Consider the following 13459-nt stretch of genomic DNA (forward strand, 5'->3'; position numbering starts at 1 on the left):
GTTATTTTCAATCTTGACCAAGACTTCACCATCACATTGTAGACAGCTGAGTTTGAAGCAGGTTAAATACATAACTTTACCAGTCGGACCTGCTAACAATAACAGTGGAAGCTGTTGTATTAATTCTGTGAAGTCTATCTCGTCGAACGAAATGCTTCTTTTCTCCGACAAAACGTAGGGGAGAAAGCTCACTTTCACTGCCGGAGCGAAGATTCTTGCTGGGCTAAGACCTGAGGTAATTTCTAGTCCGAATTCCGGCAGCGTGATTGCTACCTCGTAAATGTATTTTTGTTCGTGGATTATTTCCGCATTGACCACAAATCTTCCCCACGAATCCAATGCTTGCGTTGGATAATTTTCGACTTCGGACATTTTTCTCACTCTGCACTTATCACGAAATTGTATGAGTGGAAACTGAATAAAAAATTAAAATTTCTTATAGCTTATATATGTATAACCCCACCCATTCCCCAGATCCAAAGCGAACGCCGCACAAACTTGTTTCGACAGGAAAAAAACCTGACGGAGAACCTCCATCCATCCCGCTTTTGTTTTAGACAAGCTCTGACAAGAAAAAAAAGTACGTATCAAATAATGCGCCATTTTAAAAGGGGACATATTATCAATAGTGAAACTATTTATATTAAGATATACCTTTATCCTCTTTGCAAATAATTTTCTACTCGCTCACAGGTAGGATCATGAAGATCCTTCAATATTTTGTTACACCAGGTATTTAGCTTAGCCTAGAATTCTTTTGAAAAATTATTATTTTTAAAAAAGGCGCGCGCTAGATCAGTTGCCGTTTCAGCGATATTTCCTTGTTTCCCGTGTCGGAGTTTATCTCTTTTCTTTTGTGCATATTCTTGTTTTAATTAAATCTTGATTATCTTTTTATGCCAATTTTGACGATCATCTAATTTTTTGTAACTAAAATTAATTCAATAGAAACAATTAAGGCGAGATGATGCCCGGCAGCTGTTGTATTAGGTATGAAAAAGTCAATTTGGATGAAGGAGATGCTTCTTTTGTCCCGACAATGTACAAGAATAAACCTGTCTAACCATAGCAAAATGGGGCCCAAAACTGTGACACTAGGCGAGAGTATGCGTTATTTGGAAGTTAAATTTTAAAAATCCTTTGTAAAATATTCACGGGGAGGGTGTCAAGGCGTCAATTTTTATAAACATCGGAGGTCAGTGTCGGAGAAATAAGGGTTCTTCCCTTTTCTCCTCGTCTCTTTTTAACTCCGTTTTGAGTAATTTGTAATAATTTGAGAAAAAAAAATCCAGTACCCGAAAAATGGACACATTTGCAAACAAAACAAAAAAAATAGGATAAAAAAAAACTATAAAATATAGGCGCCAATGCAGGCAATAGTTTAAATACGGGAAGTTACATTTTTAAACATAAATTCAGATTTTCGGTGGCAATATAACTCTATTTTTCGTGTTTGTTAAGAACCAGGCTTTGGAAACGTCTGGTTAAGGCCACAGGCCATTAGCTTCTAAATAAACGCGAGATATCATGAAAACCGAAAAAGTTTGAATGGAATCTAACGTTTCCTTTTGTTTCTCAAAAATAGTAATTAAGCGGAAAAGTACTCGTAGTATATTGATTAATTGTAGAAATATCTCATTTTCTACAAAACAACTTAAGTTAAATAAAATGCACATTAAATTATTATAAATTACCGCTTTGTTGTATTCGCTATTTACTATGCCCCAACCTATGACGACACTGGAGGGTAGCTTAAAATTTGACCTGCTTGGTTTACCTGCCTTTCGTAGGAATGCGGGTTGTTTCACGTGTCAGTCGAAGTTTAAAGAAGCGTTTGTGTTAAGGGTTCGTTTCTGTTATACGCGTTTGTTGCTTAATGCAATATCGCCAACGAGTTTAAGTTTTGTGTTCAATGTGTGTTTCATATACGGATAAATAAAACAAAAAAGACTGGAAAAAGATAGGTAAGAAGCTTTCGGAATTGCGACTTTAATGAGTAACCGCGTAACATTTTGACCTAGTATTATGTATATGTTCGACGAGGTTTCTATACTTAATTAAAAAAAATTGGGGAGTGATCAAAGGAGGCTGAGGTCGGAGAGACGGATCTTGTTTAGTATCAATTTTTGTTTAATAAAACAACCAAAAATGCTCGCTTACGTTTTTGAAGTAGGTAAAAAGGAAACAGAATTTTAATACAAATAACGCACGATATATCTCCCAAAAAATTCAGCCATATGAACAACGCGAAGAAGTTAAGCAGATAAAATTTTACAAGATTTTTGGGGGGCCTAGTGTAAATTCGGATTGTGGAAAGTAACAGATAGAGAGAATGAGTGACCTATATAGAAAAACAGAGACAGAAAGGTAGATTTATTTAAACGTTTCTCAATCATCCACCCATCGGAGATAATAAATAACATTCGCTAGTTTTTTTTTTGCATGTATTGAGTTCAGTTCGGAATAGAAATATGTCAATAGTAACAATTTAAATATGGTAATTTTTGGGGATTGTTATACGTCCGCCAGCGTATTAAAAATATGGTTTTAGGGGTTAGAACTTTTAAGTTTCAAGAAAAAAAAACTCATGTTGAAATTTTTGTATTCGGAAGCTTCTGTTGTTTATTAATTTATAGACACTGGAAAATATAAAAATAAAACATCCTACAGTTGACATACGTGCCCTCTTAAACTCGAAAAGAGCTAATTTATCTATTTATCTATTTTTGGTAAAATAGATATTTTTTATATTAAATATTTGACCGATCAATGTAATTCGTCAAGCAGAAACCGAGAAGAAAAGTGACGCCTGTGGTGTTTGCTGACAATCCGACCCTGCTTCGTGTACAAATGCAATGACATTTCGGCAGGGCTATAGGCTACGAAACCTTTCAAACTCGAAAAGGACGAACTGTTTTAAAGAAAAAAGGTACTTCATTTTTGGTAAAAGTAATAGATAATTTTTTTTTTCGCTAAATATTCCACAGATCGATGTAACTCGTCAAGCAGAATCCGAGAAGAAAAGTGACCGGGGGTGCTGTTTGCTTACAATCCGACCCTGCTTCGTGTACAAATGCAATGCCATTTCGGCAGGGCTATAGGCTACGAAACCTTTCGAACTCGAAAAGGCGCTACTAATTTTGAATAGGTACTTAATATTGGGTAAAAGTAATAGATAAGATTGTTTTACATTAAATATTTGACAGATCGATGTAACTCGTCAAGCGGAATCCGAGAAGAAAAATGACGGATGTGCTGTTTGCTGATAGTCCAGAACGGCTTCGTGTACAAATGCATGGCGGGGAGACCAGAAAGTTTTCGAAACTGCGTGAGTGGAAGTCTGCGTTGGACAAATTTTGAAAATATCTGAAGGTTTAACGAATTTTGGAGAATTCGACAGAGCTACAGACTACGAAACCTTTCGAAACGAACACACGTGTCCTGTTGAACTTGAAAAAAGACGAAATTATTTTTAAAAAGGTATATTGTTGCTAAATAATAGATTTTTTTTAATTAAAATATTTGACAGATCATGGTAACTCGTGAAGCAACATCTCAGAATTGAATCGGGGAACGAGGAATCAAAAAAAGGTTAACAATTTGGATCATTTTGGAAGATACATACGCCGCGCTTTTCAAAGCGGACAGACGTGCCCTTGTCCAACTGAAACGAACACACGTGTCCTGTTGAACTTGAAAAAAGACGAAATTATTTTAAAAAGGTATATTGTTGCTAAATAATAGATTTTTTTTTAATTAAAATATTTGACAGATCATGGTAACTCGTGAAGCAACATCTCAGAATTGAATCGGGGAGTTGTGTATTTGCTGGCAATCCGGGCCTGCTTGGATCATTTTGGAAGATACATACGCCTGCGCTTTTCAAAGCGGACAGACGTGCCCGTGTCCCACTTGACAAAGGCGGAATTATTTTAGGAAAGGTATATTATTTGTAAAAAAAAATATACAATTTTTAAGTAACATATTTGACAGACCATGGCAACTAGTAAAGCAGAATCCGAGAATTCAATCGGCGGCTGTATGTTGACTGACAAGAATATAATTGCTGTTAATCCGGCCCTGCTTCTTGTACAAATGCATAGTGGGGAGACATGAACATTTTTCGAAATTGCGGCCCTATCCTCTTGGGATTCTACGTTGGACAAATTCTGAAAACGACCCAGAAATATAATTGGTGAGAAAATAGTTTTTTTTGTTGTGTTAACAGTTAACAATTTTTTTATTTTGGAAATAAGGGGTTTCAGTGTGTACTGGTAATAGTGAATCAATTTAATGACCTCAGCATCTCTAAACCCCCCATCTTGAGACGCGTTAACGATCCGGATCGAGTTACGTCGCGTAATTGTGTCACTTTTTTAATTAAAAAATGAAAGAGATGTACCTACCATACTTTAGAAACCCCTACTCCCCTTTGGAGGTGATGAAATAAGTTTTGGCATAAAATATAAGTTCCTCGTATTACTTTGATATAAGTATAAGTCTTGCCTGTTTTTTTTTTTAAAAGGAGGTTCAAACCCGTGCGAGGTGAGGTTTGATATATGAAACAGACCAGTCATGGGGACACGAGATATGGAAAGTTTCAGCGTAGTCGTCGCCACATTGCTGCCAACACTGCATATATAAGGAATCACGAACCATTCAGGTAAAATTTTGAAAACACATATTTATGGCAATATAGAACCTCTCTTTTTTTTTAACAGGAATATTGAGACTTAGACCAGTATCTTTTTAAGTAGGCATGTGGGGTAAAGAAGACGCAGAAGCTTCAGTCGGGTACCATCGGTAACGTAGGCGATTGATATATTTCCACCACTACATATGTTGGATTGGAATTTCCCATTTGATGCTTTGACTGACTAAATGAGGAAACTTGGAGGTAAGCTCTTACGGAATTCTATCGAAATATGTTTAGTAACATATTGGTGCATTACTCTGTCTTCCAGTCAGTTTCACATAAACTTTGCACGTATTATAGAAATGCCACCTAGTTTTTTTGTGTTAATATTATTGAAAGTAGTAGCTGGTAGCTGTAGTCGTAAGCCCAGAGAGTCTCTGTTTTGAACATAATACACAAAATTGGGCGTTCAAAAACAATAGACTGCATGCCTTTTAGAGTCGGCGTAAACTATGGTCATATACCCCTGATCAAATTCAAAACTACAAAATCGTTGTGTCTCTGCATTAAAAATAATAGTAAAATTTATTGTAGGCACCTAGTAGAGTATCGAAAATTTCCATTTTTAGTGCCAAATTGGTTACTCCAGTAAATTCCAACTGTTCTAATTTTTTTTTAATAATTTATGATGTTAGTGAGTTTCATTGCAATTATTTGTTACTTAAATTTTCTGCGTATTAAACCATAATTAACAATACGCTATTCGTTAACGCAGGTAGAATTAATGACGCTGACTGACCTGATTTTGTCCAGGGGGGCGTAGTACGGTAGTTTGTACTGTGATGTTTGGTAGTTTGGCAGTGAGCTCTCATTTATGAAACTGGGGAATGTTTCGTTATCTTCAAATCGTAAACACGTATCATTAGAATTATATTTTTAAAATATTGATTAGGACATGTACTAAGTAACTAAATGCTCTAGCGAAAATATTCACACATATTGCGGAAAACGTACAAATTTAAATTAGAGAAAATTAACTATTTTTAGAGGTTGGTTTTTCAAAAAGGTGGGGATTTAGTTAAAGAACAGATAGAGACTAAAGGGAAGCTCTATGAGAAAAGTTAGAATTAAAAAGTCGATGTTTTCGTGTCATAGCGAAAGATGGATTATTATTAAAAATAATACTTGCATTAATTGTTGTCACCATTTGTGAAAAATATGGAAAATATCCTCTAGGTTCGCATACCTTTTTTTAAATTTTTTTAAGGTGGCTAACAAAATACACAGACAGAAAAGTTTAGATCCTGTTCGTTAATGTAGCGCATAGAAAAAAATTAGAAAAGAGAACGTTTCGTGTATGGCATACGTAGTTAGTACGGAATATTAATCTGAAGGCTGCAAGACAGTGAAAGAGTGATGCGCTTAAGTGTGGTTCAGAGGGGTTATTTGGGCTGTAGAAGTTTTTCTTTGAACAGGGTTCAAATAGCGTCTCCTAGAGCGTTAGCAGAGAAGAGTATTACAGTATTTAATATAAGCGTCCAGATTTCATTATTGTTGAGATTGCATAGAAACACACTTTCATGTAGTAGTCGCAGCAGCTTTAAAGTATATGACTTTTTAGTTAAGATGCCTTTCGAGTTTGCTTTATGGCTTGATAGGAAATTAAAGGGTAGATACAGATAAGTTACGAAAAAAAGTATGTACACTATCCTCAAAGATCAGCAATAAATAAAAGAAATTGATGAAATAGTAAAGTTGACTGCGATATCTTAAAATCATCAATAAGATAGATAAATTAAATTAATTTTGAAAATATTAAATAATAAAAACAAATAATAAAAATAGCAAAGAAAATCAAAATCATCAATAAGATAGACAAATTAATTTTGTAAATATTAAATAATAAAAATAAAATTATAATAGTAAAGAAAGCCTACCACGGCCACATACACATAATATTTTCGACATATGAACTTTTCCCAGATAAATAGTCAAATATTTCACGATACCTTAAAACAGAAGCATGCGGAAATATGTATGAAGTTAACGCACGGTAGATTGCTTAGTAAATTAAAAAGGTATATGGTTTCTAATATCCTACTTTATTAATGAAAATTTTAACCAGCTTTTTGTTTTGCAGATATTATTGGTGGTGCCTGCCAGCTTCCAGTTCCGAGAAAAGAAATCCAACACTTTTCGTCTTTATTTCCCCTGTCCTTTGTGCGCAATAAAAGTACAGTTTGTACCCGCGTGGGTACACATTCGCAGAACTATATGTTTTTAAAATAAATGTTTTGGTCAATATTCACTAGGTGGGGTTACCTTATTAAAGAAAATCTTATTCCAAGAGGGGACACTAGTTTACATTCGAACCGCTAGAGGGTGCAGATGGTCACGCGAACAATATGATCAAGTCTCATTGACGCCATTGCTTTTCTTAGGGGTGGGAAAATATCTGGGCTCTGATTGGCTTCGCCGCCATCGCAAACTAGAGGTGGGGAGATTGATTAAACCCCATTGGTGCTTGCTTATCCAATGGGAGCCAGTTTCAAGGGATTATGGGTAAAGGGGGAGGAGCTAGAGAGTCGTGGGTAAGGAAGACACCCCACAAAAAGGGAGAGGAGTGGGGGAAGCCTATATTATACTTATTCACTACTATGGATATACGATTGTTCTGCTTTTTCTATATGTTTAACACGGGGAAAAACCTTGTTACGACGAATGGCAGATTACACTTATCAGTTGAGTCAACCCAACCCTTTTCCGGGGTATCATAAGTGTCGACCCAGGTTTCATCCAAGTAAATAATTGTGCTTTGTTGTTCTCTGGTAAATCCTAATTGTTGAAGTGTTGAATACAATTCCATAAGGTAGTTCTGCCACATTTTACACCGGTTTCATCTTTTTCAAGCCTCCTAATTAAGATATCTAATGTAGGCACGCTTTCTTCCTCGTATAACTTTACGCCGTACTATATCTTGATCACTTTCAATCTACACTCGAGAAAATGTCAGTATCACTTCTTTTTTTCCTCGTTCAAATAGGATTATTCACAATTTTCCATACCGTTGATGTCGAAATTTTCGTCAATGTGGCCGTTTCTTCTAAAGATGCTTGCTTGCTAGGACCACGTTCAATGAGAGTCAAATAAACATTGTTTATAACTTCCTTAGTCTCAATAGAATAGTGTTTTCTACATTTGGGCGGGAGCATCTCATGAGATACACTAGACTCGCACATATTTTGCATAATTCGCAACACAATTCAACACACGCTGTATTACACACGAAATAAGAATGATTACTAATAAACTTAGGTAATAATCTTGTTGCATTGTGTGTTAATGACCACCCTTGGATAATCCCATTCAAAAGCAATTGGTCGCTTTCTTATATCTATGAACATACCATACCATAACTGTGATAACGAGTAATAAAAAAAGAAAATATTTATCGAGAAAGATTAGTGAAGGAGTTGATCATTGAACTAGGTGACGACAGTAGCGATAGTGACGATTTTTTAAGTGACATATCCTTTATTATTATTATATTTAATATTTTGTCTATTAATAATGATTCTATGTAGACATGCCATGAAATAGAACGTAATAAATTGTTACTTTGTACTAATTTTTTTATGTACATACTTCTATCCCGCTTGTAAGTGTACGTAGATAAATTCCTAGGACGGTCCTGGAATGGTTACGGGTAAGGCTCTGTTCGACAGGGTGTTCTATAAGGGGCTGCGCTTTTGGAGTAATAAATAGTAGGCAAAGTTACTCACGGGGTCGGTTGTAAAAGTACTATATTTCTGGTTGAAGTATAACTTCGAACGAAAACGTTTAGCGCTCATCTAGTAAACGATTCGAGATCATCCGCATCCGGTCCGCCCCGAAAATAGCGCCATTGAAATTTCGCGCCGCTACGACCACGTTTCAAGGTCTCGCCAACCGCTCGTCCTCCCCCTGCGCCCCACAAACACACACTCACACACAACAGTCAGCACAAAGAAACGATAAGAAGAAGGCCGGCTTAATTTAGCGTAGCGTTTAGCATAAAGGATCGACAAAACATGTTTACGATTTTTTCCAGCAGCGGCCGGCGTATCGTCTGGCCGTGCCTGTCGCAGCGGCGATAATTTTATTAATAAATTCCCGGTAAAGCGGTTCGGGCGGGCGTGCAGTCCAGATACTACCGCCCGGTTGCTATGCGAATCTAACCTCGGAGAAAATTTTTTTTTTCTATCGTGTTTTTTTTTCTGTTCATAAAACGGTAATGCAACCAGGTGATGGCCGGCGAGAGAGCTTGCTGAGTGCGAAGAAGTGGCACGCTGAGATCCTATAGCGAGACAAGATGCTGGTGTTTTAACCCTAGAAGAACTGCATAAAAAAGTACTGGCAGACTTAAACAAAGAGTCGTTGCGTACTTTTGTAAAGAAAATGGATTTTCAGTTCCAAACATTTAATTAACGTCAAGTGCTAATGGAATCTCAAAGAATTTCGCAATGGAGGGTGGATTATTTAAATGCAATTGAAAAATTTCGAGAGCAAAATAGACCACGACACAGTAAAAAAAGCATGGTGTGTACTAGACGTGCCGCCTTCACATGAAAAACGCATCATAATTCTTCATGCTGGGTCCAAAAATGTATGGATGAAAGATGCCTTATTTTTGTCTGCCAAAAACGTCAAAGATTCAAATGTGGATTACCATGAAAACATGACCGCGGAAATATTTGAGGACTGGTTTGAAAATAAACTTTTGCCAAAACTATCCACAAATATTGTTATTGTGTTGGATAATGAAATCTTTAGATTACCCCCGGTAACACTGTAGATTTGGTCTGAGTTGAAAGCGCATATAAGAAATAACACTGGACCAAAATTTAGTAATAGTGCCATAAACGTAATTCGGCAAGAGGTAGCTAAAATATCAGTACAAAGCTGGTCTAACTGTAAAAAACGAGTAATAAAAGAAGAAAATATTTATCGAGAACGACTGATACTTTATTATTATATTTAATATTTTGTATATTAAAAATGTTACTATGTAGAAATTTAATGAAGTAGAACGTAATAAATTGTTACTTTGTAGTAATTTTTTATGTGCATGCTTCAAGAATTGTTCGGCGAAAAGAGTGAAAAAATACTTATATCCCGCTTGTTAGTGTAGGTAGATAAATTCCTAGGACGGCCTGGAACGTTTACGGGTAAGGGTCTGTTCTGCAGGGACTGCGGTTTTGGAGTAATAAACAGTGGGCAAAGTTAAGCATGGGGTCGGTTTTATAAAAACACTATATTCCTGGTCGAAGTATACCGGACCTTTACACTAAGAACCAGGGTTGACACAAACCAGTATCTTTTGGGAACAAGTATCGGTTTTAGTAAATACTTGGTTGTAAGTATAGTCGGTACGATTTGCGGTGACATAGTCGACCACAAAAACCAGGAGGGCCACGATATACCGTTTCGCCTAACGATATACCGTTTTTACCACCTTTTATGGCTTTGATTTCGGAATGTTGTACAGCTAAAGGAACCATTCTTTTCAGCACGTGTACCACAAGCCAGGTCAGTATTTAAGTTGTTAGCCGGCAAGAACTGTGCCTTGCGAATTGTTATGTTTTAAGAGTAGGGAAATTTTCTTTGATTAACTGTTATATTAATTCATTCGAGGTAGTTCGATCTCAAGTTAAACTTCCCTATTAGATAGGTTGATCTCCTATATTAAAACCGCATTAGAAAGGGTTTAACATAACGAGTAAAAAACTAAATTTACTCATTTCATTTCTGAGATGAAAATATGTCCATAAAGGTTAGCTTTCGTTTCTAACAAAAATATTCTCTTGCACTCCCGTGCGGGAGTTGCTAGAGGGTGAAACAAAAAAATTTTAAATATATTTTTTTCTACTTTAATCGAAATTTACACACTTTCATTTCCTGAAAAAAATATGTCCACATAGGTTAGCTTTCGTTTCCAGTAAAATTATTCTCTTGCACTCCCGTGCGGGAGTTGCTACACGGTGAAACAAAAAAAATAAATATTTTTTTTCTACTTTAATCGAAATTTATACACTTTCATTTCTTGATGAAAATGTGTCCACAAAGGTTAGCTTTCGTTTACAGTAAAAATATTCTCTTGCATTCCCGTACGGGAGTTGCTATAGGGTGAAACAAAAACGTTTTCTTCTTTCTACTTTAATCGAAATTTACACACTTTCATTTCTTGATTAAAATGTGTCCACAAAGGTTGACTTTCGTTTCCAGTAAAAATATTGTCTTGCACTTCCGTGCGGGAGTTGCTAGAGGGTGAAACAAAAAAAAATATGTTTTTTTCTACTTTAATCGAAATTTACACACTTTCATTTCTTGATCAAAATGTGCCCACAAAGGCTAGCTTTCGTTTCCAGTGTTGAACTCCGACTGGAATCCTGCAAACGTTTCGCCAAGGTCTCACTTGGCATCTTCAATTCTCGCGTCCCGAAAACACTTCGAACACTGTTGCGGGCACATTTTCATGAAGAAATGACAGTGTGTAAATTTCAATTAAAGCAGAAAAAATACTTAATACTTTCTTGTTTCACCCTATAGCAACTCCCGCACGGGAGTGCAAGAGAATATTTTTACTGGAAACGGAACCTAACCTTTGTGGACATATTTTGATCTCAGAAATGAAAGTGCGTAAATTTGGATTAAATTAGAAAGAATATATATTTATAACTTTTTAGTTTCACCCTATAGCAACCCTTGTACGGGGCTGCAACCGAATATTTTCTCTGGAAACAAAAGCGAGAGATCTATTTAATTTAAATCAGTTGCTTCTTAGACTGGTTTAGAAATCTCCGATGCCACTGGTTGTTTGGCTCTTTCCGTAATTTTGACTGCCAACTTTTAGCTGCTAACTTCACACCGGTCTTACCAAATACTAACATTATGCAATTTTGTTAGTCACTTGAGAAGCCCAGCGACGAAGAAGTTAAGATTGTGGTCGATGACGTAATAATCGTTGATGATGAACATCCGTCAAATTCAAATGGATCAAAGTCTAGGACACATTTTCCGGTTACTAACCAAAATTATCGAAATGGAATCGACATCTGGAGAAAGTGAGGAGCCATACAATTATCGTCCGAGATGACTAAGACATCATATGCCATAGTACGTGACATGATTGCGAATGGTGTGCAAGGATGAAGAACGCAGAAAGATCGTGGGGTCCCAAAAAGTCTACTTGCCGGAATAGTGAGATGGTTGATATATGATATTGTGTAGTATTTTGAACATTGACAGTTGCCAAAAGACTTTGCATGCGTTCTTACGAAAAATTGATTTTTATTGATTATTCATAAGAGACAAGTTTTGATGGAATCAAGAAGAAATCCGAGAAATTCGTCCTAAAAACGTCCCCATCATATATCTAGATGAGACCTGGTTTGATAGCTACGATACCGTCAAGAAAGAATAGACTGATAATAGCAGGAAATGTTCCTTAAATGAGCCAGTTTCGCAAAGCAAAGCAAAGGTTGACTACCACGAAAACATGACAGCAAACATCTTTGAAAAATGGTTTTCTGAAAAATTGTTTACAATATTCCACCAAACAGTGTTGTGATGGACAACGCCAGCTACACCAGCGGAAAAAATACCGAGTTCAGTATCGACTAAAGACTGCAAAATTTTTTTGCTTGAAAATGATATGTATTTTGAAAATTGCTACGCAAATAAGCAGTTATTGGAAGTTCTCAAGATGGGAAAGTTTGATAAGAAGTATAATGTGGACAAGTTGGCCTTAAAGCGGCGATTCAAAGTTTCACCATATCACTGCAATTTTAATCCGATAGAACTGATATGGGGACACCTGAAACCCAGTTGGAAAAAATGTGTAGAAAATGTCATCGAAGAAAAAAATATTTACAGAAGCCGGCTACCCCACAATTAATTATTAATGTGGGGGACGAGTTCGGTGACGATAGTGATGATTTGGATGTAGAATAATTTTTTTTTATAAATATTCTAACATTGTTTTATAGCTAAATTTATTCCTTCATTTATAATAAAAAATTTAAAGTAAGAATGGATTTTTCACTGCATACACAAATCCGTCAGCTTTCAGCATTTGTATGCACGGAGTACCGAATCTGGAACGTCATTGTAGAATTGCGAATCTGTTTATTGAAGGTTTCAAAGATAAACCCAAGGGACGTAGTGTTCCGATTAGACCTTCATAAAAATTTACTTAAGTTAAATACCGGATTATGTCGTAAATTGTTTGGCGCACTATAATTATATACTTATATACTGTACTAAAAAAGATCTTTTCAAACGCGATATATTAGGTATTTATTACAATTCCAGAATTGCTAGTGAACCGTAGTGAATAGTATATAGTGAGATAAAAAGTTTACCGAACGTGTTGCATACTCTACTTTTTCTACGATCGTTAGTTTAGATTAGTTTAGTTAACTTGGATTTAAAAATGAGGATGCTAAGGTACTATGTGTTCTGGACGCGACATGTGGATATACCGCAGAATGCTAAAGGTATCATTGACCGATAAGAGTGACGAACAAGGAAATCATGAGAAGAATAAGGAAAGAGAAAGAAATTATTAGAATAAAACAACCGATAACTGCATAACCTAGGACATGTCATGAAGGGAGAGAAATACCATCCACTACAATTAATAATGCAAGGGAAACTTTATGAAAAAAGGAGTGTAGGAAGAAGAAGAAAATTACGTGACTGGTTCGGATGCAATTAAAATCAGCTATTTCTACTATTACTACATTTTTGCAAAACATGCAACACGTTTGATAAACTTTATAA

At 36.0% G+C, this 13459-nt stretch overlaps 1 protein-coding gene and 1 long non-coding RNA gene across 3 annotated transcripts in view; one reads left to right on the forward strand and one right to left on the reverse strand.

Moving 5' to 3' along the window:
- The window catches only part of LOC132704165 (ubiquitin-like-conjugating enzyme ATG10), a 169787-nt gene that overhangs the window by 153728 nt on the left and 2600 nt on the right, over positions 1–13459 (reverse strand). The gene's annotated exons all lie outside the window — the stretch shown is intronic.
- LOC132703844 (uncharacterized) lies at positions 3038–7071 on the forward strand. 2 transcript variants are annotated; one of them, XR_009619173.1, is made up of 7 exons: positions 3038–3480; positions 3530–3722; positions 3773–3941; positions 3994–4195; positions 4526–4663; positions 4722–4897; positions 6777–7071. It is a non-coding gene; the product is annotated as an uncharacterized LOC132703844 (long non-coding RNA). The 2 variants fall into 2 exon arrangements; XR_009619172.1 differs by having other exon boundaries at positions 3530–3941.

This window comes from Cylas formicarius, unplaced genomic scaffold, assembly GCF_029955315.1.
Source record: "Cylas formicarius isolate icCylForm1 unplaced genomic scaffold, icCylForm1.1 PGA_scaffold_6__28_contigs__length_40554024, whole genome shotgun sequence".
Taxonomy (NCBI): domain Eukaryota; kingdom Metazoa; phylum Arthropoda; class Insecta; order Coleoptera; family Brentidae; genus Cylas; species Cylas formicarius.